Genomic DNA, 27,391 nt, shown 5'->3' with positions numbered 1-27,391 from the left:
ATGTTTTAATCCCTGTGATCAGTTTTCTGTCCTGCCACTAAATACTGACAAATAGCGTCATATCTGATGTCAATATGAGCTCCTCCTCACACATTTGTATCATCATTAAAACTGCCTGTTTTCATCACTGTAACATTCCCCAACCACCCACATTGATTTTTTGTTACCTCTAGATTCAACTATTCTAACGCACTCCTGGCTGATCTCCCCTCTTCTACCTTTTGTAAGCTTGAGACCATGCAAAACTCAACTTCTCCTGGTCTTCACTCTCACAGTCTCATTTAGCTGTCATCCGTGTGCTTCACTAATTCGATTTTACATTTTGATTTTAAAATCATCATCTCTCTGCTTCAAGACCTCATTTTTTCTTTTTAAGTTACTCCTTAAAACTACATATTTAACCTAGTTTTTTTGTTCATTCAACCCAACAGCATAAATCTTGCGATTTGGTTCAGGATCCCTATTTCCAATCCAAATCAGGCAAAAGGTTACCTATTTGCATATCTTTGATTCAATGTACAAGGCAGAAACCTCAAGAAAGGAATCAGTCCAATAAACCATGTAGGCAGCTTCAGAGTGGATCGTCACTGAAACCATGATCCCTTTTTTTTCAGCAACAACTGTTATGTTCCATCTTTAAAGGTCCCAGTAAAATTTCAACAGCTATTGAGTGACAGTAAGCATATATGGCGAGTGACAGCAGAGGGTGGTAGATGAGTGGGGAACATTAGAATGCCAGTAGGTAGGTTAGCAAGTGGGTAATGAGTACCCATGTCAGATGGGTGAGTGGGTACAGTGGCAGTTGGCTGACAGCGTAGAGTGACAGTGGGTAGAACTAGTGTTCCATGTGAGTAGGGCATCAGATGGACCATGGGTACAGATGAAAACCAAGTGACGGTTAGGATGCAAGGTGCGCGGCAGGGTATGGTTTTCAGGTGGGTGGGTGGGGTGGAAGAAGAGGTACAGTGCCATATGGAGTCAGGTGCAGAGTCCTCAGGTGGGTAAAGGTTAGAGTGTCAGTTGGGTGAGGCAGTACAGTTTGCAGGTGGATGAGGTGTTAAGGATGCCAAGTGGGTCACAAGGATATGATAGCCATGTGGGTGAGGGGACACAGTTGGCATGTGGGTGGGCAGTATAGTAGTGGGTGGCTGTTCTGGACAGTACCAGGTATGTGAGGAGCTACAAGTGGCAGGTAATTGGGTGAGAGGGTAGAGTAGACAAAGCTCTGGGGGCATTTGGGTATTTTTCAGGGCAGGGAGTTGGGTCGTATGTTGGGGGTGGCAGGTGTTAATGGGGGAATAGGAATGAGGATTGGTCAGTTGTCCATGTGGGATCAAGTTGAGTATCAGCAAGAATCAGGTTGGATGTCCTGCAGATGGTTGGAGATTCTATGTTGTCTTGGTGAATAGTCAGGTATTCAGGGAGAGGGGGTTGGTCATTGTGAAGGATTGAAAGCTCACTAGTGCATGACCTAGCACTGACAGAACGTTTTAGTTTTTTTGACTTTCCTAATCCCAGTCAGAACCCTCTGAAGTGTCCAAGTCCAATTCACATCTGCGAACTTTATTGGAGGATTCCTGACACAGGGCAATTATAGATTGGAACTTTTAAATTCAAGTTTATGACTTCACTGGGGTCCTCATGCACATTTTGGATATGTCCAGTTTCTGTCCAGGTACGTGACAATCTGGCTTGCTGCATCTTTTAATACAAAAAAATCCTTCAAAGAACCTTGGGACATTTAATTGTGTTAATATGTGTGGCAAACCATTTCTTTCACTTTTTTATACCCAGCAGATGACATTTACTGTTAATTCCACAAATTAATTTCTTTTTCCCTTTGTTATTATAACTACCAATCATGATCCGATTTTCAACTCACTCCATTAGAGACGAGTGTTCTATTGGATCTCAATGGAGTAATCAGCAACTAAGATGTTCATGTCTGCTCCTTGGCCAGCTTGACAATATTGATGTTACAAGTGCACTCCAGGGAAAGATGCTGCCCATGCAGACACTCATGTAAGGAATATATCCTTCACCACATTAATAGAAGATAGCTTTGGGCTTAGCGCTCAAGCCTTCTGGTTGAATAGCCACCAACAATTTTTCGTCAGGGCTGAAATGCAAAATAATGGATACAGATTGTTGGACTAGAATCCAGAGTGCCAAGCTAATTCTTAGGGGACAAGCTACCATGGTAGCTGACACAACTGCTTTACTAATTTACAATATAAAACTAATTTCAGTGATAGTGAACATGAGAACTGTCATTGATTCTCACAAAGAAAAAAAATCTGGTTCAGTAATCATATCCAGGGCAAGAAACCTGCCATTTTAACTGGGTCTAGCCTCCACAGGACTCCAGACTCATAGCAATGTAGTTGACTCTAAACTGCTCTCTGACATGCCTGAACAGGACATTCCAGGGAACAATAATGGTAATGGCAGGTTTTAGTACATTTCCATCAAAGAATAAAGAAAATAGAAAAGCTGCAGGAGGATCAGCACCCGTACAATCTAACAGAATAGTTATTAGCTTGAGGAGGGGAACAAGAGAGGAGGAGGGAGAGAAAATGAGAGAAAAATAAATTACATCAAAATAGTTAAATAGAAAATGTACTTTAGAAAGATTGATGAGCTTTTATTTGAATTTAAAAAGTATTTTTGCCTTTTTCTTCCTCCCTACTTCCATTCATTTGTCTTTTGTTATTTTCCTTTGCATTCCTTCTAATGTTGCTACATTATCATATGTGACATACCTTTATTTCCTCCGCTTATGTTTAACTACTTTATTTATTTCTTGAAATCCATTTTCCCTTTTGTTTTAAATGAATATTTCACACTCTTTCGATATTTTTCTTATTTTCCAAATTTATGGACCAAAGGAAGGAACTGACCTATTTTGGTGCCAAGAATTTAAAACATTATTTCCACTCCAGTTCTGAAAACACAGAAAGAAAAGGACATTTTATTCTGGGAATCAGAAATGCTTACTTCATTGAGGTCAAGCACATCTGACTGAGGAAATATGCTTTGTCCATTATTCACTCAAGTCTGCTGCATCAAAGGTGTTAAGGTTTAGATAAAGCACAGCTCCCTGCACATTACCAGAAGAAGCACATGTTGGCTTTGCAATTGCACACCTTGACTGTTTTCTCAAATGTGTTTTGTGCAGTAGCATGGTTTTTATCATATATATGCAACGCATAATGAATTGGTTTGTACATCAGAGTCGTGAGCCAAGGCATCAGCAGTTAGCACTTGATGCCTAGCAGATACCCATTAGTTTGAAGTCCAGTCTCAAATACTGATGGAGTAGTGGCCTGGCAGGACATGCCTGCTGCCACATTACTGGGCATTCACCAAGATGATGCACATGGTTGCATAACATTTGCGCATTAATGGGGTGGAACTCTGTAGATTTGTAAGATGTGACATATGGCACCTGTAAGGTCATGGGCATATAGTCAAAAGTAGCGTGCACTAAAGTGAAGCCCGCTACCCAGACAAAATCATGAGCATATTCTGCCTGCTTCTCTTTGGTCAAAGGGAATGCAATGTATTCCCCTCTCTTGGCAAAGTAGCTATCTCCTTCACACAATAACGAATGGTAAAGTGGGAGCTAAGAAATGTCACCAGTTCCAATCTGGAAGGATCCTGCTGTGGGGAAATTTGTAATCACAGCCACTGGTAGCACCATTCTCACCTTGCTCTGAGGTTGAAGAATCAGCCAACAAAATGTGGATGATTTCTGTGAACATGTCCTTTGCAAAATGGAGAAATCACGTTGCCTGCTTATGGTATACAGGGAGATAAGCAATATACTCCCAAAAGGCCATGGATGATTAAGTTCTTCTCGTGAGAGCCAGTCTTCTCTCATTCTTTCTCTGCAAGCAGCTTGATCTCCTGTCTGTTGCCTCTTCTCAATCTCTCTCTCTCTCTCTGATTTGCTCACTAGGATCAATAGTAGCTAAGGACCCATCCCAGGAAATGAGTGATCAAAGCAGAATCTTTGAAATTAGAATCAAGGCCTTCTCAACACGTAGCATTGCTCATTGTCAAATTCACCAACTTCAGATACCACCAAAAAAACTCAGCGCACTTTTACAAACTCAGCAAGAGGCAGCAGAAAACTTATCTGACAGTATGTGACCACCCCACTGGAGGCACATTCTTGATGCTGAATCTATGTAGAGCTGTCTGGCTTTAACAAAGGGCATTAAGCTTGTTTGCAAATGACCGCAGTGGCATCAAGCAGGCATTATGTGCTGATAACATTATGTCGACCTACTCTGCAAACTTCTGCTGTAACTTCTTAATGTCTGTACTAGCTGTCACACTGAAACTAGTACAGGTTCCACAGGAGCTAAGTGCACACTGGGCAGCTGCCAGTTTTGTATGAAAAAAGCAGCAAAATTACAGATGCTACAGATCCAAATTTTGCAGACATTGAGACCAGATAAGAAGTAACTGTGACATGTCCTAACTTAGATCACACTAATTCTAAGAAATGAACTATTGGAAAAATTGGCCTTGAGGCTGTTTGCAGAAGAATGATCAGTTTTGAAACGCACTATTTTGTTTGTTTTCAGTGATCTAGTCTGTGGCTTTATGTAACTGTATAAATAACTCACAAAGTGTGAGTCTACATCCCGTCATGATTCAAATGGTGTGCCACGACACTGGAAGAATCAGCAAGCTGTTGATTTTGTAATGGAGCTCTGGTATTTGTCCATGGCACTGATCCTTTAAGTCCTGAAATGGTGTTACTATGGGAACCATTCCCTATAAACATTAATAAAGTGCCTTTTCTTAGTTAAATAGTGAGGCAACAGTTTCCAACATCCTGACTGGAATTTTCTTTTTACAATGTCTTAAGCAGGAAGGAAATAGTTCTTTAAGTTTTTGGCTCCAAGTGAGGTAATTCCCTCCTTCACCTTGAAGACTGACTTGCCACCGAGAAAAGGCACTTGAAATTGATAACAATTGGTTCTTTGTCAGTTGTGTTGGACAGTACAAACCTACATTTATTAGCAACAAACAAATTTCATTGACTTATAGCTTTAGCATCACCATCAATGTAAAAAGTCACAGATATTAATCAATGGAACTAATTGCCTAGAGTATGCAAACATGTCCTTTAAAATAACTTATTTTTCCAAAAAATTGTTTCATTGACATGCACTTACCGAAACTATATGCAAAGTGTTCTTGTGTAATATAGGTTTATAACGTATTGTTATTATTTGGGAACTTGGTTTTGATGGGGGAGGAAAAAAATAGATTTTAGCTTTCAGTTCTGCAAAGGTGACATTTTTCTTTTAACATAGGAAGTTGTTTTGTCAGGAAGTCATTTCAATCTGTGACTTCAAACATCATTTCCAAGAAAGCTTTAAAATTTTGATCCACTATCTGTCAGGTTATTTGATGAATGTTCAGAAAGTTGAAGTTTTATGACATTTAGAAAGACAGAACAGGAGCCACAATTTAGCTCAGTAGCGAAAAATAGTTTCATACCTGCAGAAAGGCTTTTTAATGTATGGCAGTCAGGCTTTTGGAGCTGCTACTTAAGTTGACAGAGCTTTGCTTTAAATGCCATGATGTAAAATCAGTGAAGTAGCCAGTGCCTGTGTATCTTGGGGAGAGACCAGAAAGGAGAGAATCACATCTGGTCAATGCATAGAAATTGTTGAAAGCAAATGCTTACAATTTCATCAGTAAGGTAAGAAATTAAAGAATTAAGATAAAAGTGACATTACAGTGGAATTGAGTGGCCATAAAGAAAATTGCTGGTAAATGGGCTGATTCTTTTCCTTTTGTTGTTTATGTTAAGTTCTTTCTAAATTTATTAATCTATAATTTATTTATTTTTGTTTTCTTTTGTATAATAAACTTGTGTTCTTTTTGTCCTGTATTTAGCTGGGACCATAACAACAGTTGCACAGCTAACTTTAATGCTGAAATAAAGAATACTGTGACTTTAACAAAACTTGTCAAAAAAAAACAAGGTTCTGAAGAATGAACCCTAAAATGTGTGATTATTGTTTTTTTGTTTATCTTTACTTGTTTTTAGTTTTCAAATTTTAAATGACTTTAAGTCGAAAGTTAAACATTTAACTATTCTATTGCTCAACAGATTGCACATGTATGTATCAATTACAGCTCCTTCAACCTTTCTAACTGAGATGAATCTTGCATGGAATCAGCATGTTAAGAAAGCATTTGCTTCATTGATAGAAAAGGGAAAAAATTACTCCAGCATATTTATGGTTAATTAAACAGTGAGATCCAAGTCTCTAATCTACAATCCTGTATCTGAACAGAGTAATTGGAAAATTAGCATGTTCAATTTTGAGTTAGCCTTTACTTCCTGATTTTTAAACGCCACTTCAGATTCTTATCAAATGAAGAAGAGAACCGAGCAGATTTAATCACTTAGTAAACTGAATTATACAAATAGCAAAATCTCTGGATGGATCCTGGTGTATGTTAAACTTGCAGCCTGGATTCTGATCCTAGCCTAAACTGTACATTGTTGAAACTAATCAGAGAACAGTAGATAAAAGAAAATAAGAATTAACAGTTACTATTCCAACCCTGATCTGTGCAAGAATGTTTCCTTCCTAAGTGCAAGATTATAGTAAGATTGGAAAATATTCCAGGCATCAAGATTTAGGCATGTTCTTTATCTATGAGTACGGATTAATAATGTAGTCTATGGAGGTGATGAGGGTGTCTGGAAGAGATATAAAAGCTAAAAAGCTTAAAGCTTTAAACAACGACACTGCTAAATCTACTCAGATTACTGTCTGTTACTTTAGCAAAGTTGTTAATTTATTTAAAGTGTCATGCCAAGTATAAGCATGCTCATATTATAAGTTTTTAAAGGTATATTCTAAAATTTACATTTTAAAACATTGAAAATATTTTAATAAATAAATAATACTGCAAAATAGAAATATTTAAACAAAATAACTAAACTATGACATGAAAGACAGTATTGTTAGGAAGATATATATTTCAGAGTTGAGCAAAATAACATATAATTGGAAATCCTGAAGAAGACAATTCTTGAAATATAAAATAGCACCTAAAATAGATAGTAAGACATATGCTGAATGCTTAAGTATCCTTCCATAAACATTTAGGGGCTTGCATGAAGATGTTACTGCTTGCCAAGATGTAAAAAAAAAAGCAGACAGATTTGAAGAGGCATTGAAAGATTTGGAAATTATTTCAAAATCAGAACTAATAAAATTCTTGAAAGGACAAGAGTCAACAAAAGAGTTCATTATCCACATGAATCTGAATTGAGTGTGTAGAGATGGAATTGTGGCGACTTAAAGTCAGAATTTATATGAGACAAGATTGTTTTAGACGTCGCTGATGAGCCTTAGGCAAATTTATTACAGTCCAAAGAAGACCTAAATCTAGAGAAAGACATGCAAAAAATGAGTGAAGTAAAATTCTGAAAGCAATACAGATCAGTCTTAAGAGGGTGAGATTAAATTTTGCATTGGCGATGTGCAGAATCCATCTATTTCTGAATGTACAAAACCACAAAATGCACATCAGATGCATTTGCCGAAGACATGAAGGTTGGTGGAGTTCTGGACAGCGTGGAGGGCTGTTGTAGGTTGCAATGAGACATTGACAGGATGCAGAGCTGGGCAAAGAAGTGGCAGATGGAATTCAACCCGGAAAAGTGTGAAGTGATTCACAAAGTGAAGATCGAATTTGAATGCAGAATACAGAGTTAATGGCAGGATTCTTGGCAGTGTGGATGAATTCAGGGATCTTGGGGTCCATGTCCATAGATCCCTCAAAGTTGTTACCCAAGTTGATAGGGTTGTTAAGAAGGCGTGTGGTCTGTTGGCTTTCATTGGCAGGGGAATTGAGTTTAAGAGCCGCAAGGTAATGCTGCAGCTCTATAAAACCCTGGTTAGACCACACTTGGAATATTGTTTTCAGTTCTGGTCGCCTCATTATAGGAAGGATGTGGAAGATTTAGAGAGGGTGCAGAGGAGATTTACCAGGATGCTGTCCGCCCTGGAGGCCAGGTCTTATGAGGAAAGGTTGAGGGGGGTAGGGCTTTTCTCATTCGAGTGAAGAAGGATGAGAGGTGACTTGATGATGTGAGGCATAGATAAAGTGGATACCCAGAGACTTTTTACCAGGGTGGAAATGACTCTTATGAAGGGGCAGAATTTTAAGGTGATTGGAGGAAGGTATAGGGGAGATGTCAGAGGTAGGTTCTTTACACAGAGAGTGGTGGGTGCATGGAATGCGCTGCCAGCAGTGGTAGTGGAGTCAGATACATTCGGGACATTTAAGCGACTCTTGGAAAGGCACATGGATGATAGTAAAATGCAGGGTAGTTTGATCTTAGTAGGATAATAGGTCAGCACAACATCGTGGGCCAAAGGGCCTGTACTGTGCTGTACTGTTCTATGTTCTATGTTCTAGATGAGTGATTGTAATGGGTAGGACAAATGCCAAACACTAAAAGTCCTTGCCAAAGGTGTGGAGCAAAGAAGCATCACAGTAACAAAAGGTTCCCAGCTTTTAAAACCAAATGATTTTTGTTGTAAGAAAGCAGACCATTTTCGGAAAAAATGCTGAAGTACGACACAACCACGGAACAGCAACAGATCAAAGAATTACCCACACAATGAGATAAAAGATAAAACAAGTGATGAACTCAAAAGTTTCTTGGTGAAATCAGTGATCAAAACCAAATATTTGTCCTTTAGACTTTTTAAGTAACAGGCCTCCCATGAATTATCAATTGGACACAGAAGAAAGTGTTAAAGTCTTGTCAGTTTGAAAGCCTTGGTTGACCAAACATTGCTCACAGCTGACAGAAGTTCAGGTACGTGGTCCAGGGGCATGCCACTTATTGATATCAATTTGCTACAAGTATCTCTCCAACATAGGGACACTGTGTAGTCGAAAACATTAATGCACTTTGCACCCAAGAATTTTCATTTCTGTGTAGAAGTACTTGAATTAACCACAATTTTATTCAAAAGATTGAAGAGTCTAACCATCAAATGGTCAATGAAAACCCTATAGAAAATTTTGCTTTTGATGGAACCTCAACAAAAAGCAAAATCACCTGAGATTAGTAGATTTGGAGTGAAAAATGTGTTTAATAACATCAAAGATGGGAAAAAATGGTTTTAGTGGTTTTGCTGAAATGATTTCCATCGGTATCAAAATGGTAGAGAGTTCAGATTCCAAATGGTAATATCATTGATGAAGTGAAACCAAGATGCAGCAACTGGATTGTCTACACCACTCAAGATGATATATCAGAATAAACAGACAGTAGAAGCATCCAAGTCAGATTGCAAAACTAAACAGCAAACAACAATTTACTACAAATTTCTCCAAAGGAAGAATGAATCTCCAGGTAACACAACTGGAAGAGTGAACAAATTGGGGTCTCCGGTAATTAATTCACTAAAAGGGAAGGGGAAATACTGAAATATTCAGTTGAAGTAATAAAGATTTAACCTATGTCAACACAAAGCTAGTTACAGAAGGTGAAAAGAAATTCACTGACACATATTAAAAGTATGATGCATACAACAACTCCACAGAAGATATCAATAAGAAAAGTCAAACAAAGTCCAAAAATCCAACATGCTACAAAGATAAAGAATCAGCTTTTATATTAAGGCTCACATTGACAGTTAAAATAATAAATTTACATCACAAAAATTCTCCACAAAAAAAACTCAAGACATTGAATAACCTTCTGTTCATGAGAGAACTACAAGCCTGAGACAGTAAAGCAGAAAGCCCAAGTCAACTACTTTCTATCTAACAACTACCATTCTTCCAATTCTGAAAATGACACAATTGGAGAGAAGAGTGAAATGTCCAGAACATGTGTATCTATAAAGTGAAAGATCTGGGGGAGAAGTGTCATACAGACTTGCTCAGAGTAAGGAAGGACCTTGTAGGGAGTAAATGCAGAGACAGCATCCTGTCAGCAGTCTCAGGGGGAATGTATGTCATATTCATTAAACATGCCATTCATTTTTTGGCAGCCCCTCGCAGATGAGGATGACTCTCTTCCACTCTCAGGGTGAGTCCGTAGGTGGCTGTACAGACTCAGTTACATTTGGGGCAGAAGATGGTCCTTGGGGAAGGGGTGGGTGGGGCGTTGGTGTGGAACCACGCTCCTTTCACTGTTATTGCCTGGCTTCCACTTTTTCCCGATGGCAAGTCTCAATGTGCTCGATGCCTTCCTGAATGCTCTTCCTCCATTTTGAACTGTTTTAGGCCAGTGATTCCCAGGCATCTGTGGGAATGCTGCACTTCACCAGTGAGGCCTTGAGGGTATCACTGAAGCAGTTCCTCTGTCCACCTAGGGTTTGCCTGTTGTTTTGAAGCTGGGAGTAGAGAACCTTCCTGGGGAGTCTCGTGTCAGTCATACGGAAGATGTGTCCAGTCCATTGTAGCTGATCAAGGGTGGTCAGTGCCTTGATGCTGGGGGTGATGGCCAGGCTGAAGATTTTGGAGTTGGTGCGTCTTTTTTCACAGCAGATTCGCAGGATTCTGCACAGGCAGCATTGATGGTACTGCTCCAGTGCCTTGAGGTGTTTGCTGTAGCTAGTCCACATCTCAGAGCCATAGAGGAGGGTGGGAACCACCACAGCTCTGTAAACCATGTTCTTAGTGTCAGATCTGATGTTGTTGTCCTCAAACACCCTTTTAATGCAACACGTAAATAGTCGCAGTAATGCAATAAATTTCATGTTGTTTGTTCTGCAGAATTCTTCTAGTTAGACCAGAAAGATGGACATCCTGATCCACAATATACTACTTAGGGCTTTAAGGAGCGACAGACAATTACAGTTTATAATGGTAATCTGGCAGCAATTCATGGGGCAGAGTCATCCCATAAAGTTAAGCTCATTTTAATGTGCATCTGCTTGTAGAAGCATCCAAGGTTAACGCACAGAGGGCCAATTCATCTCATTGTCAGCGTATGGCCTCCTGTTGTGTATTAAAATCCAGGTTCATCATGCCTGGTTTGCAATTAAGAACACAGGACTTCAGTCAAATACCCACAGCTAAACTACTTAGGTCCAGCCAAACAAGTTTATTCAAATTTGAACTCAGCATTAACCCCACACAAAAGTGGAAAAAGGATCATAATACTAAAAGTCACAAGATGCAACATTAACCTGCCGCATATACTCCCATCATGACAGTGTCCTGCTTTTGAGAGATTCAGAACAGTATTATAATATTTAAGCATCCATGCTGTTAGTAGGAGCCTGAGTTAGACTGAGCACTGGCTGGCCTGATATCTGTTTGAAGAGGAATTCAGCTCTATCCAGCAAGTATATGTTTTTTGTAGCACTACCTATGAACTATGTAGACTTTCCCCCAGCCCTTTCTGTACCACTGACAGTAGATTGTGACCACCCCTCACTGCTTCAATCTTCCAACGTCTGCCTTGCTCAAGCCTCACTCTTTGCCTCCTGATTCCCACGCTGTCACTTGCTCAATCAATCCCCAATCTTTCCTAGTTGCCTGGGACCCAGCATTCCCTAGCTGTTACCTTCTACCATTGGTCTTCCTGCTCAGCTGTCAGGCATCCAGTCAATCTGGCTAGCTAGCTGGCAGCAAGTTTGGGTGGCACAATGGTAGTGTCCCTACTTCTGAGTCAGAAGGCCTGGTTCAAATCCTACCTGCTCCAGAGGTGTATCATAACATCTCTGAACAGGTTGATTTAAAAAAAAAACTGCTGGAAGAAACTTGAAATGCAAAATGATGACGAGGTCCTGCCATTTAATTAATCAGTGCCTCCATGTTCCATGATTTCTGCCATACAACAATTTTACCCCACTCCCTTCCTACCTTGCATGGTTGCCAAGGAGAATTCTAGCATAATAAAGATACTCAAGAGGAAATATAACTTTGCAAATTATTGATCCCCCTTTATGAATAATCTAAGGCAAAGCCTAAGGGCAATCATATGGATTAAAAATTACTGATTAGTTACAATGTGTCATAAAGTGGGAATACAGGAGATAATTGCCATAGAAAGGTTTGAAATAACTAAATTGAAGAGAAACTCTCAGATAATTATTCAGCCCGACAGCCCAGGACACACATGTTCCTTCTGTCACTGCTGCAGACGTCAGATCGATCTTCCTGGGAGTCAACCCAAGGAATGTGACGGGTCTGGACGGAGTCCCTGGCTGAGCACTCAGATCCTGTGCGGACCAACTGGCAGAGATATTCACCGACATCTTCAACTTCTCCCTCCTACAAATCATTGTCTCCACCTGCTTCAAGAAAACCACCATCATCTCCATACCTACAAAAGCACATGCAATGTGCCTTAGTGACTACCGACTAGCGACTCTGACATCAATAATCATGAAGTGCTTCCAGAGGCTGGTCATGGCCCACATCAGCTCTAGTCTTCCAGCCTGTCTTGATTCCCTACAATTCACTTAGTGACATAACATGACCACCGCGGATGTCATATCCCTAGCCCTGCACTCATCCCTGGAACATCTGGACATTAAAGACACCTACGTCAGACTCCTGCTCATTGTCTACAGCTCCACCTTCAACACCATTATCCCTTCCAGACTGATCTCAAAACTGTGTGACCATGGTCTTGGCTCTGCTTTCTGCAACTAGATCCTTAGCTTCCTGACCCCCAGACTTCAATCAGTGAGGATAGGTAACTGCACCTAGTCCACAATAATATACAACACTGGAGCCCCCCAAGGATGCATTCTCAGCCCCTACTGTACTCCCTAAACACCCACAACTGCTGCCCAATTCTGAATGAATGCTATCTACAAGTTCACTGATGACACCTCCGTAGTAGGATGGATATCTAACAGCGACCAGATAAAACACAGAAGGGAGCTGGACTGCTTGGTGACTTGGTGCAGTGAGAACAACTTCTCTCTCAACATCGGCAAAACTAAAGAACTGATCATTGACTTCAGAAAGAAAGGGGGAGATTATGCCCCCATCTACATCAATGGAACTGAGGTTGAGAGGGTGAAGAGCATCAAATTCCTTGGAGTGATGATAACCAATAAACTGTCCTGGATGTCCCACATAGATACAATGGTCAAGAAGGCACAACAACGCTTCTTCCTCAGGCGGCTCAGAAAATTTGGCATGTCCACAAGGACCCTCACCAACTTCTACAGATGTACCATTGAAAGCATTCTATCTGGGTGAAAACTACAGAAGTTGGCGTGCACAGCCCAGACCATTATGGGGGCCAGCCTTCCATCCATGGACTCCATTTATATGGCTCACTGCTGTGGAAAGGTGGCCAACATCATCAAAGACCCATCCCATCCCGGTAATGTTCTCCTGCAACCACTTCCATCAGGCATAAGATACAGAAGCTTGAACACAGGCACCAACAGGTTCAAGAACAGTTACTTTCGGGCCATTATTAGGCTGATGAATGAACTCTGTATTCTCAAATAATGCTAATCTTGCAAACATTGATCTCATCTAGCACACACCCTGAGCTATGTATCCTGTATGCTACTGTCTAAGTCTTTTTATAACCTCTGACCTGTACAGCCTTGCTTACGATGTACTGCTTGTAAACAAAGCTTTTCACTGTACTTCGTTACATATGACAATAAATCAGTCAATTAATCAACCGTACACTAATTAAGTGGTAACATGTAAACTGGAAGTTTAAGACATTTGTTTTTGATGGAACTTGTGAACTACGCTTTTTCTCTTCTAGTTTTTCAATAAAAATGGTTCAATATTCCATGTAGTGGCATTCCAGAACCTCCGACAAGAAGCAATTTTTCATGAACGGCCCTGGACAGATTCAAGTGATTTGGTCAATTATTTGGCTCTTTCAGTTTTAAAAACTTACTTCCACGTCTCCCTCATTTTGCATAAGTCCCATCAAGGAGCAACACAGAAGCAGTAGAAGTGGTCGAAATGAATGAGAATGCCCATCTTGTCTGCATCCACCTTTTGAAGTGATGCTTGCTACACTGAATAAACTAACCAGCAGAAATATTCATTGCAGAATAGGGTGACTGCTTGGAATCACTGACATTTACCTATTTTTCTACTTTATTGAATCCTCTGTCTATCTGATTATGTGGTTCATTTGCAGACAAAGCTCCGGATCTCTATAATTGAACGTTGATGAGATTAACTTCAATTTAACAGCTGAAATGCAGTTAATCAAATTGAAACTGATCTCATATGTGTTGAAATAAGACTACTTAAAACAGTGCCATATCAAAAAATAACCTGTCAGCACTTCAAAAGTGACCTTAACCTGACCATCAGCATAAATAGATTCGACAGATAATGGCATATTAAAGAACCTCACGAAATGTAATGTGTCATAACTACAGGACTTTCTTTACACTGATTATCTCTCCTTTCACTATTTTCCTTTATAATAATTCCTTTGTAAATAAACAATGTATTTAATGAGTCATCATGTGTTTTTTCAAAGTACAAGACCGAGGTTATTTTAGCAATAGTGAATGTGTCTTTACAAAATGACATATGACTTGCACAAATATCAGCTTTATACCATGTTGGACATATTACATAGTAGCACAGCCAAGGACAAAAGAAATTCATTGCTGATCTAATTCAGTGACCATGGCAACATGTACAATATAGTTGTGTTTTATCAAATAAAGGAGTACAACAAACAAAGGTCGACCAGTACTATTATCACCACAAGAAAGAGCTCAATGTAAACTGTGTTGGGAGGACGTAGTGCAGAGATGGCATCCCTGTCTATGAGATAGAAGCTCTCAGTTCACATTCCACTCCAGGATTTAACGTCCAAGAAAGGTGCATTGATTATTCAGCCAAAAAGCTGAGTATCCGTTTGTAAATCCTTCAAAAATTTGTTAATGGCAAGTGCAAAAAGTGGGAGAGCTGCCAAGTCAGCTATGTGATGGACATTGAAGCATCAAACATCACTGTCCATATTTCTGGACTACAACATGCACGTAAAAATGAATATCACAGCACGTCTAGCTCTTAGAAGGTCTGGTTGTCTCAGTTCACTGGGTCATAGCAGCAGGTGGTTTGATCCCTGTTGCAGTTAGGGTGGATTTGGGAGCTGCCTCCTTTCCCTATGGGTTGTGGATATTGTGGTGTTGTGGGTCAGACTTTCTTTTGGCAAACTACTTAGGAAAGAGAAGTGACTCTAGAGATACGTACACAATTTTGGTTTCTCAGTTGTAAAGCAAATAGAAAGCGGAAAACATAATATTTTATTGCATTTTGTGTACAAAAGGCCTATGGTTCTCTTAATCCCTTTAAGGATGACAAGGTAGAGTCTGAGTGATCTATTACTAACAATACATTTTCACCCAATGCAGCACTATTTCTATTCGACAGAGGCATTCAAATTGGCATTGAAAGTCCTCAAGGCACAATTCTAGCAGTTACGCAGCATCTCATCTTAAGTCCCGCAAGAGTTTTCAGTGACAGTAGAGATTCACCTAATTTTATTGGGGCTGGCAGGTATACATGTGGTACTTGCCTACCTCAAGCAGACAGAAAGTCTGATTGGTGGATCCTGTCAGGTTTCTTTCGCCCAAGTCCCAGCCAAATCCTCCTCAAAGTCCAGTGGAAGACACCCAAGAAGTATTTTTATTGAAGTTACTCACAAAGTCAACTGAGTTGAACTACATAACTATAGGTTCTGTTAATTTTCTATCAATGCTGTGTTTAATTAGGAGGACCTAAAGGCAAATTCTTGAAATGAAGGTTCTTGTTCAGGTATGGATTACTTTCAACAATAAGAAGGCCAAATTTTGGAACAAGAAGGATCGTAGGCAATATCAGGCCATGTGTACCATGAGCGTATTGAAATCGGGAACTAAAAAAATGCCAAAAAAAGCTGTCAGAGGTTTTGATAATAAGTATGCTTTTATTCAAATGTGTCACAATACTATATAAACCCACAGTTTTAATTACTTACAGATATTCAAATAAGTTTATTTTCAGTGCGATTTATATCTGCTGTGTTGCTAATGAGCTCTTCAAATTCAACTAACTGGCTTTGGGACAGGCTGCACTAATCTGAAATGAAATTGTGTCTTTAGATACCTCAAGAAACAGTGACCGTGATATTACCTGGCTCCATCTAACAGAAACTGATGTTGTGACAGTGTTAAGTGCAGTACAGTTAAAATAAAATGAGTCAGTTCCTACTTCCAATCCCACCTTCATCCCATTGGATGAAGATGTTAACCTGCTCTTTACATCAGACAAGGTGAACATCTGCAGGGAGGAAGTAATGGCCGATGTTAAATATGCACATTAGACCTGAAGATGTCATTGGGCCGAATTTCAACATGCAACCACAACAGTTACTGGACTACAGGCCAAGGTTAGAGCCTGTACTCCACCACAAGGCAAAAGAGTTCATCTTGGCTAACAAGCAATTCAAAACATATCTTTAGGTGTCCTTGAGATTAAATAATAATTATAATATTGCTTACCATTAATATTAACATCATAACAATACTACTTATATAATGTTAATTAAGGAATATCTTACATGAAGCCCTGGAACTCTTCTCAGCAGCTGGATACCAATTCCACACCTTCTCTTTGGTCACAAGTAGATCTTTCCCCTCACAGTAACTGCCAATGATCATTCCCAGGGTGCTTCACTGCACTATACTGCTGCTAAACTCCTATTCCCATTCCCAGGCCCAGCTGTCAATTTGGCCAACTATTGGGTGGCCAGGACTCCCTCATTCATTGAGACACTTCACATCCCTACATGTCCAAATATTGTCCCCAAATCCCACTTCTCCCACTACTCGCATAGTCTCTGCTTCTTCAATAATATTGGGGTCAGTGCATCTATTCAGGCAGCTAAATGGTCAGTAATTTTAATCTTACCTCCTTCGAAGTTGCATGATTCAGCCTCAGACTCAGGAACAAACAGATTGTTACAGTGACATTTAAGTGATATTCACTGATGCTGTTCTTGAAACTATTGGAACTCATATTCTGATATTAAACTGCAAGGTAATCATTTCTAGCTTCAATTAAAATCCTACTAGCAAATATTTGGGAATCATTGCAGCATATTAATGAAACTGGCTTCTTAAAATAATCATTTTCATTTTCTTAAATATAGTTTAAGACATATTGTTTTTTTCCCAGGATAAGAGTAACATTCTGTGTCCAATTGGGATTGTTAAACTTGATTTGGAAAATTATATGTTTAAGCATGGTATTTAATTCAAGTTTTGATGCTGTTGGACAGACTGACTTATTACCTGATTGAAAAGTTAGCCTATTACTCAAATTAAAAATTAGTGAAGCCAGACATTTCAGGCTGCCTTTTACGTTTTAAGTGATTTTGAAGTTTGCATTTGCTCTTGTCCATTCTTCATTGTTTTAGCAATGATGCATTCAAAACATTGCTAACATACCTTTAACACATAGTATGCCAGATCTACAACTGATAGCTCCATGAGCATTTTATACTTACCTTTTAACTTGAGTAAAAATGCCACTGGTGACACAAGCATTTGTAACATGTTCATTCTTATTAAAAATTCTTGCTCTTTTCTTTGCACTGGTCCGTTCACCAAAGAAAACTGTAGGTTTTTTTTTTCAATTTTCTCTTGGAAAATAGGTCACATTAATAAAGCTACATTTAATGCCCATTTTTATTTACCTTGAGAAGGTATTGATTAGTCTTTTTCTGAGAATGCTGCAAGCCTTGATGTCAAAATGCTTGTGTAGTTAAATTATAGAAAGTCTCCCAAGATTCTTATTCAAAGGCAAATATGTGATGGCCCTAAGTATTCAAGATTATTGCATTTCCAAGATTTGTTACTTTTATTCTCCTGGATGGTACAGGTCATGAGCTGGGAAATATTGTTGGAACGTATAAATTTAATTTCGGGTTTCAGTGTTGTGATCAGACATTAATAGGGAATTCCTTTTCAGTAGTTTAGGGTATTAGTTGTCCGATAAGTTCAGTCAATGTTGAGGTTAGTTAATTTGTTACATTAAAAGTCTTAAAATTTGAAATCTTACCACATGATTGTTTCGAGCCAAACACTGAGAAATCCATATCCCTTCTAAAATGGTATTTGTTTTAACCAGAGTCATGGCAATAGCAAGGAATGCCACTCAAGCAAATGGTTATTTCCCGTAGGTTATTGAACATTTTAAATATTTTTTGACTGTACTTTTCCGGGTAATTAGTTTGAGTTCCACAAGACTTCTCATTTAGCCTTGTAGATGGGAAAAAGATTTGTGGTATCGAGAAGCAACCTAGCTACCTACCAGATAAAATATAAATTCTACTCTGGTCTTGCAGGCACAATGTCAGTATCACAGGTTTAGTTAAATGTCTGGTCAATTGCAACATTAAGATATTCATAGTTAGTGGATTTGACAGTGAAGGGTGTTGGTTGAGGGGAACTGATTGAGTTTGCTTTTATTGCAGGCAGTTATTATCTGGCACTTATGATTTTTACTTGTCAAGTGAAACCTGAACATTTTCCAAGTCTTACTGTAGGCTCGGTTGGGCCTACATATTATTGGGACAATTGTGAATGGAACTGAACACTGTGGTGACATAAATAAACTTTTAAACAGGATAATGATGCATTTTATCTTACTTGAGCTCTGGATTACAAACTGACAACATAATTACAGTTTTTGTTTCTTGTATAAAATAGGACTGATGAAGATAAATCTTACCTTTTTGTCATCACGCATGCCATCAGAGAAGAAAGTATTAATTTAGCTCATCCTATTTTTAAATAAATTATCACAGCATTATATACAGGCAGAGTAAGTATGGGACACCTGTTTAATGTTTATTTTCAACTTCCTCTTTATCATCAGCAGCTGCTTATTTAGTCAGTATTCTTCACGGTCTAGATTTGGACCCTTCAGCATATTTGCTTTGCCATTCGTCTCCAAATTTCAAAAGCCCACAGTGAACCATGTCTTTAATTGTGCTTTTATATTGCCTTTCACTTTCTCCCGCCCACTTTATTTCGGTTGCTATCCATGATCTTACAACATGCACTGGAATATTTCACGTAAAATTGTGCAATCGTACTGATATCCTGACAATGGGACCAAAAGTGGGATTTTTTTTAACCAATCTGTCCAGACATGTTATGACGCATCCGTGGAGCAGATGGGACTTGAACCCAGGCCTTCTGACCCAGAGGTAGGACAGTAGCACTGTACAACAAGAGCCCTGAGCCAGTTTTATACTTGGAGATGGATGACTGGTCATGGCCAGTAAACACAATGGCCAACCAATTAAATATTTAGAGTCGAGAGGCCCAGTCAATATGTGATGGGTGTGAGCAGGAGGTTGGCAAACCTGCTGTTATTTCTTTGGGTCAAATGCCCGGGTGTAGCTTATAAAAGGCACCCAGACAGATATTCATTACCTCCGACCCAGCAGCTTCCGTCTGGCCATGCGAGTGGATGTTTTAAAGGTACACTTGCTGCTGCAAATTGCTGATCTTACCCTACTGGAAAACTGCAACTATCTGCTGTTCTTGAGTGACGTACATAGCATGGAGAATGAAAAGTCCCTTCAGCATTGCCTCCCTGTAGGTTCTCCTCCAGATCACCCACAAAAGGTAGGAGATTGGTTTCCCAATGATGGTAGATTAGGACTCTCCAGTGTGACCAAGGTGGCCCAGACGGAGGTAGCAGTGGAAATTAACAGCGTGAGTACACAAGTCCATGTCAAAACTGGTTTCGATGCTTCAAAAGGGTCAATGATCTCCTGCACTGTGCAAGGGTAGGTGACATAGTGTAATCGCTGTAAAACAGCACTTGTGATGGCATCAATCATTGCAAATTTGTGGGCATGGAAGGTTACCTAGCAATAATTTGGATTCTAGTCCTCAACACCAGATGTAGACTGAATAATGGGAACCCAGTTCATGATACAAAAGTTGCACTAAATGCAAAAGAGTGCATGTATGGAACGTTGACTAGGGACATAACATTAGGTGTCATAGACCTGCAAGCTTTTACATGGTTTCTTCTTGTCTTTTGAGCTTATACTGAATTCTTATGACTGATAGAGGATAAAAGAGTGCATAATATTAGGGAGTACTCATAACTTGGTGGCAATGTCACCGAATTCCACATACTGCGCCCTGCAAAGGAGGATGCAGTTAAATTGGTTGGTGAGCAAGGAAGAAGTTCAGTTGCTGACAGAGAGTGATTGAGAAAGAGATTGAGAGAGAGACAGGGAGAGAGACAGAGAGAGAGAAAAAAACATCTGACTGATATGTCAAAGCCAATCCATAGCCTTGAGTAAATGATGGAATCTTCATGGAGTTCCATCATGTCTTCAGAGTGTGAGTGTATGGAATCCCTATGGAGAGCCAGGAATGCAAGAACAGTTGATAAAGTGTGGAGTTGGAAAATCACAGCAGGTCACACAGCATCGGAGGAGCAGGAAGGTCAATGTTTTGTGTCAGGACCCTTCATCAGTCCTGAAACATCAACTTTCCTGCTCCTCCAATGATGTCTGACCTGCTGTGCTTCTCCAGCTCCACTTTTTGTTGACTCTGACTTCCAGCATTTACTGTCCTGACTATCTCCATTGAAGAACTGTCACTAGTTGCTGGAAATAAATTTGGATTTGCATTCAGTGGCTCTGGCCATGGCTTCTATACAGCGATGGATAGGTAAGAGAACAAAGAGACTCCTTGATTTCCCTCTGGGTGCTCCTTCTTCTCCTCGATTCATGGGGGTGCTGCCAGGAAAGTGAAGAACCAGAAAGCCACTCCAAGGGTATCAGGGTGTTTCAAGCTGCCAATACGCCTGCCCTCCACCAGTGACTTTAGTGTCTCTACCAACTGCACCTATTAAGAAGATCCTCAGTGGAATGGAGCCCTCCAGAGCTTAGCCAACCAGAAGATGGCCAACAAGATCATCTGAGGTAATGGGGCAGTCATCAGGCTACTTGCACCTCTGCTGGCATTGTTCAATTTGATTTGATTTATTACTATCACATATACTGAGATACAGTGAAAAGTGTTGTCTTATGTGCTTTACAGGAAGATCATACTATACAAGTGAATCAGGGTAACAGAACTGACTGCAGGATACGATGTGACAGCTGCCAAGAAAGTGCAGAAAGAGATCAACATTAATGTTAAAAAGGACCATTCGAAATGTCTGATAACACTGAGGAAGAAGCTGTTCTTGAATCTATTTGTACATGTACGCACACTTTTATGTCTTCTGCCCTACGGGGTGGAAGGAGTCTTTGATGATGTTGGTACCTTTTCCGATGCAGCAGGAAGTATAGATGAAGTCAATGGATGGGAGGCATGATGGACTGGACTGTGTTCACAACTGTCTGTAGTTTCTTTCGGTCTTGGGAAGATCAGTTGCCAAACTATGTTGTGATGCATCCAGATAGGATGCTTTCTATGGTGCATGTATAAAAACTTGTAAGAGTCTTTATGGATGTGCTGAATTTTCTTAGCCTCCTGAGAAGTAGAGGCACCGCTATACTTTCTTCACTGTAGTATCAACGTGGGTGGACCATTGTCATCTGCTGTGTATATTTGTGGCCACCAGTTGGGTCTTCTCACCATAACTTACATATTCACCACAATGCTGCATATCTTATTTATCTGATTTACTTTAGAGCACTGCTTAGCTGACTCTAATTCCTAATCTTAACAGTTTATTTGCAGAATGTTACCCATTTTAAAGCTCACTGATGTTTCAATTCTCATTCGAGGATGGAAGCTCACCAGACTTCAGCTAAGTGCAAATTTCACAGAGTTTCATGGGGGCTTTCTGTCTGTTAGCCCATCTGAGTTTTCTCTTGTTGGTCTCTACAATGCACCTCATTACTTATGCACCCACCTCTTATGGTGGTCCTCTCGTCCTTTCCTACTTCTCACCAGAGGCAGAAGTTCTTGTCCCTGCAGGAACCTCCCAGGATTCCTGGAAGCAGTTTTGAAGTGCAGGAATTGCCCTTTGTAGTGGGAGGGGAACAAAAATAAATGCTTATAAAGGAGGCAAAGCTGCCACTTTATTGTAAATACAACTGTATGTTCATAAATGTTTTGCTGCTTAAGAACCCAACTAATACAGCAAAACCATCATTAATGTCATCTCATCTTAGAATCCTATCAAATGTTAATCTTTCCCAAAGTTGATTACAGGTTAATTTCTTCTCATGTTCAATGTGGGGTGATTGCACAAAGTCTTCAAAATGTTTGAAAATGTCAACTTTTATTCGACAATAATAAGAGTGGAAGAAAAACAAAACAAAAATAAATAGCTGCATTTGCTTCTTGGAACAGGCAGGGACAGCTTGCCTTTTAAGCAATAATAAAAGTACAGTCACTGAGTGATCATTGCACTAATCTACCGGAACTGAGTGTCAATTAAGTCCTTACTGGCTCGTTGCACCTAGTATTGTGGTGTTTTAATGTAGAAGGTGATGTTACTTCTACTCACTGTCCTAAATCTTCTTTCTCAGAAGACTGCTGCAGCTCTGCCAGCTCTTCAGCCTTTCACATTCAATCTTTGTCTGCTCCAGTTGTGCAGAGTGCAGAATGCAAGGATTATGTATCATTACCTAATTCTATCTCACTGATATTCAGTTTTCCATGCTCCCCGTACCATACAGAAACTAGACAATTTTCAACATGAAAGTCATGTGGTGCAGGTGTGAAATTTGACCTAACTTAACTTTGTCTGCAACGTGCTGCAAGTACAAACATCAGGCTCACCAGTACCGAGCAACTGCATCATTCCACACACCTCTTTGAATTACAAATTCATCTCCAAACATTACCCCCTAAGCTCTGGCCCTATAGTTTAGTCATGCCATTCATTGTGCTACACTGTTCCCCATCAAAGCCAGGGTGGTTGTGACCATTGGTGACCCCCCTCCTACAATGGCCCATGTCTGTTAATGCACTATCATCCCCCGCTGTACATTGAGTTATCCTCCATCACATTTAATGTACCCTCTCTATCACTGAATGTTACCTCCAATCCCCACAACTGACTTTCCCAACTTCTCAGCACAGCAGTGATTGCTGACAACACCACTTGACTTTAATTGGGTTGACCCCAGGCTGACATGGCTGTCCCTCTGACCAACAGATGGCCCTGACTGACAATGTGATCGGACACTGATATTTGTGCAGTTCCCTGATTAACTTACTGGCTGATTGTACTGGACTTTCAGAAACTCCAATGGGCCACTCCAGTGTCCATAGATGCCCTAAGTTTCTGACTGATCGTACCCAAGCTGCTGGACTGATTGTGGAAGCTGCCCTTGACTTTCTGTACCAGGACCTGCAGACTCAAGGTTATCTTCCTTGGTTTAACTGAGAACTACTCCCCTTAGACTTTAAGATATAGCCATTTGGTTGAAACACATGCAATATCTTTGCCAGGTATACTGCAGGCACTTGGTGCAACTGTTAGACTGACCTAGCACTGTGAGGTACAGCAACATGTCCAGCCCTTAACTAATCAATGCCAAAAACCAGAACAAGCCGCCTGGTTTTGTGTCTGCACTAAACAGCAAGGCAGAACAGAGATAATAGGAACTGCCGATGCTGGAGTCTGAGATAACAAGGTGTAGAGCTGGATGAACACAGCAGGCCAGGTAGCATCAGAGGAGCAGGAAAGCTGATGTTTTGGGTCTGGACCCTTCTTCAGAAATGGGGGAGGGGAAGGGGGCTCTGAAATAAATAGAGAGAGGGGGAGGCAATGATAGAAGGTGGATAAAGGAGCAGATAGGTAGAGAGAAGACGGACAAGTCAAGGAGGCAGGGATGAAGCTAGTAAAGGTGAGTGTAGATAGGGAGTTGGGATGGGGGTTGGTCAGTGAGGAGGGAGGGGCGGGTAGGTGGGAGGGAAGACGGACAGATCAAGGAGGCGGGGGTGAGGCTAGTAGGTAGAAAGTGGGGGTGGGGGTTGGTCAGTGAGATGGGAGGAGCAGATAGGTGGGAGAAAAGACAGATAGGTCAAGGAGGCGGGGACGAGCTGGGCTGGTCTTGGGATGAGGATGGGGGTGGGGAGATTTTGAAGCTTGTGAAGTCCACATTGAGACCATTGGGCTGCAGGGTCACCAAGCAGAATATGAGGTGCAGTTCCTCCAGCCTTTGGGTGGCATCGTTGTGGCACTGCAAGAGGCCCAGGATGGAAATGTTGTTCAAGGAGTGGAAGGGGGAGTTAAAGTGGTTCACGACTGGGAGGTGTTGTCGTTTGTCACAAACCGAGCATAGGTGCTCCACAAAGCAGTCTCCAAGCCTCGATTTGGTTTCCCCAATGTAGAGGAAGCCACATCAGGAACAGCAGATGCAATATACCACATTAGCAGATGTGTAGGTGAACATCTGTTTAATGTAGAAGGGGATGGGGGTGAGGGTGGAGTTGTAGGGGCAGGTGTAGTATTTCCTGCAATTGCATGGAAAAGTGCCACGGGTGGTGGGGCTAGAGGAGCGTGTGGAGCGGACAAGGGAATCATGGAGAGAGCGGTCCCTCCAGAAGGCAGATAAGGGTGGGGAGCGACATATAGCCTTGGTAGTAGGATCAGATTGTAGGTGGCGGAAGTGATGGAGAATGATGCATTGGATCTGGAGGATGATGGGATGATACATGAGGACAAGGGGAATTCTGTCTTTGTTGTTATTGGGAGGGGGTGAGAGGGCTGAGGTGCAGGAAACGCAAGAGATGCAGTCTAGGGTGTTTTCAACCACTGTGGAGGGGAAATTGTGGTCCTTGAAAAACAAGGACATCTGGAATGTCCGGGAGTGGAATGCCTCATCTTGGGAGCAGATGCGGCAGAGCGAAGGAATTGGGAATAGGGGATGGCAGGAAGGTGGGTGAGAGGAGGTGTATTCTAGTTAGCTGTGGGAGTTGGTGGGTTTGAAATAGATATTAGTTTCCAGGTGGTTACCAGAGATGGAGACAGAGAGGTCCAGGAAGGAGAGAGAGGTATCAGAGATGGTCCAGGTGAACTTAAGGTTGGGGTGGAAAGTGTTAGTAAAGTGGATGAACTGTTCGAGCTCCTCTTGGGAGCACAAGGCAGTGCCAATATAGTCATCAATATGATGAACTGTTCGAGCTTCTCGTGGGAGCACATGGCAGAACAGATGTTCTTTGAGCCTTTAAACTCTGACTTCGGGGACAAAGTGAAAAATAGAAAAGCAAGGCAGAAATGCTTTGAACAAGTAAGAAAGGAGGCCTGAGATGCACCGTAGTTGATTCTGTGAGATGGATGCTAGGGCTTGGTTTCAAAGTGTTCTGCCAGCTGTATTACAATGAGGTATCAGTACACTCTAAAGGGCAGAATTGAAGAGCAGAACTATATTGTAAGTTGACTGGTTATGTACTTTGAGTGTACAATGTGACTGATAGGTGTCTAATGCCAACATCTTTCACCAGTGTGTGCGGGCAACTGCTGCCTATTGATCATAACCTGAGATGTTGGTAGTTGCTATCCACGATATAGGCCCATAGGAGCAAACAAGGAGTGGGAGTTGCCAGGTACTTGACTTTCATGTTGTGAATAGTCTAGTTTCTTTGAGGTTGGTTGGCTCCAAAACCTTAGAGTCTAATTTCTATTCAGTGCAGGGGAGAACAGAAAACTACATATCAATGAGGTGAGATTAGGTAATAATAGAATGCTAATGCATGCAAGTAGTTCAAAAATAGCTCTCACTTTTCACTAGCAAGATCCATATTTCAATGATCAAAATGCCATTGGAGAATAAGAGATAACAAAGTGTGGAGCTGGAAGAACACAGTAGGCCTGGCAGCATCAGAGGAACAGGAATGCTGACGTTTCAAGTTGGGACCGTTCTTCAGAAATTGGAGAATAAGAGTTTTTTTCTGAATGTTGAGAATCTCTTTTCCCCGAACTGGCTAGATTTTCCCAGCTGACTTACTAATGCCTACATTACTCAGGGGCTTGAAAGTTTCTGCCCCTGGTGTCTACTATGTTTTTCTGCAAACTTCAGTAGAAAAAATAGCTTAAACTCTTTGGAATTATATTTCCTAATCTCACTGTCAATTTCACGTGGTTTCAAAATAAACATTTTGGAAAATAAAAATTGGTGCTCTGAAAAATTGGTTGCTGGGTTTCTGCAAGATTGTTCTGTGATGTTGATCTAGACTAATTTCACCCCAACGAAGTTGAGATGATATGAACAAAATATTAATTTGTATTGTTTGCATTCTGAAAACAAACTTATTTTCACTGTTGTCCTTACAAATATATACACATGCAATTTCCAGCACCTCACAGTCAATGGGAATACATTTTGGATGGACATATTTACTTCGGTTTTGGATGAACTATTTGAACTGGTTATTTTGGAGAGCATTTAAATTGTGAACAGAACAATGTACAAATTACAGATTGAACCTAACTATGAGGATATGGTGATGATTCATTAATTGCTTTAAACTTCATACCACATGTGAAAATACACGATGAAATGCTGCGGAGAGCCAGCTGCTCATTCCAGACGTAAGTTCATTTTTCAGTCCCTCATGGTCTGGAATCTTTAAGGATCAGTATTGTAATACAATATGAATACAAGTAAACCACTGGAGACTTGACTACCTGCACTAATTAGTTGTAAAAATAACTAAACATTGTTCCCGCAGCTCTGTCTTTGATACGTTCTATGATTAATTCTGTCCCTTGTGCAAATACTACTCTTTCCCAACAGAAGGAAATTCTCACTCTTCAGTTTTATCCCTTAGAAATGATACACAGCCTGATGACAGGCTACAGATGTCAGAGACATTTGTTAAAATCTTCAGACTTCCTTGAATCAACTCTGAGATACTTCATATCTTCTCAGTACTCTGCAAAGAGGCGTTAAAAAGTGCCATTACTGAATTAAATCAGGGTGAAATACCAGGAGATTCATATGGTCATAAAATTGGTAATTATATCGCAGAGACAATTTGGTATATGAAGATTAAACTAGCATTATTTTCCAAATCATGCAATCTATAAAACTGTCAACTAAATTGTCTGCATTTTAACATGTGGTCCTCATATGGTGCCATTGACCATTCAGTTCCAACTCTGAAATAAGTAGATATATTCTTAACTATAGGAAGCTCCACTGATGAAGCAAGTCAGTGTCAGGGCTGGAACTTGAAACTTCTGTTTGAACAACTGAAGATCCAGTTTCAAACCAACATCAGATTATCCTAATTATGATTGTTAGAACTTTGTGTTTTGCAGTTCAGAATTTCTTTGAAAGAATGATCTTCAAGCCATGAGTCCAAACTCATTGTTCTTTCAAGACAACAAGGTGCGGGGCTGGATGAACACAGCAGGCCAAGCAGCATCA

This window comes from Rhincodon typus, chromosome 28 (genome assembly GCF_021869965.1).
Source record: "Rhincodon typus isolate 14 chromosome 28, sRhiTyp1.1, whole genome shotgun sequence".
Classification (NCBI taxonomy): domain Eukaryota; kingdom Metazoa; phylum Chordata; class Chondrichthyes; order Orectolobiformes; family Rhincodontidae; genus Rhincodon; species Rhincodon typus.
The sequence above is the reverse complement of the archived record's forward strand: the minus strand, read 5'-3'. Positions refer to the sequence as shown.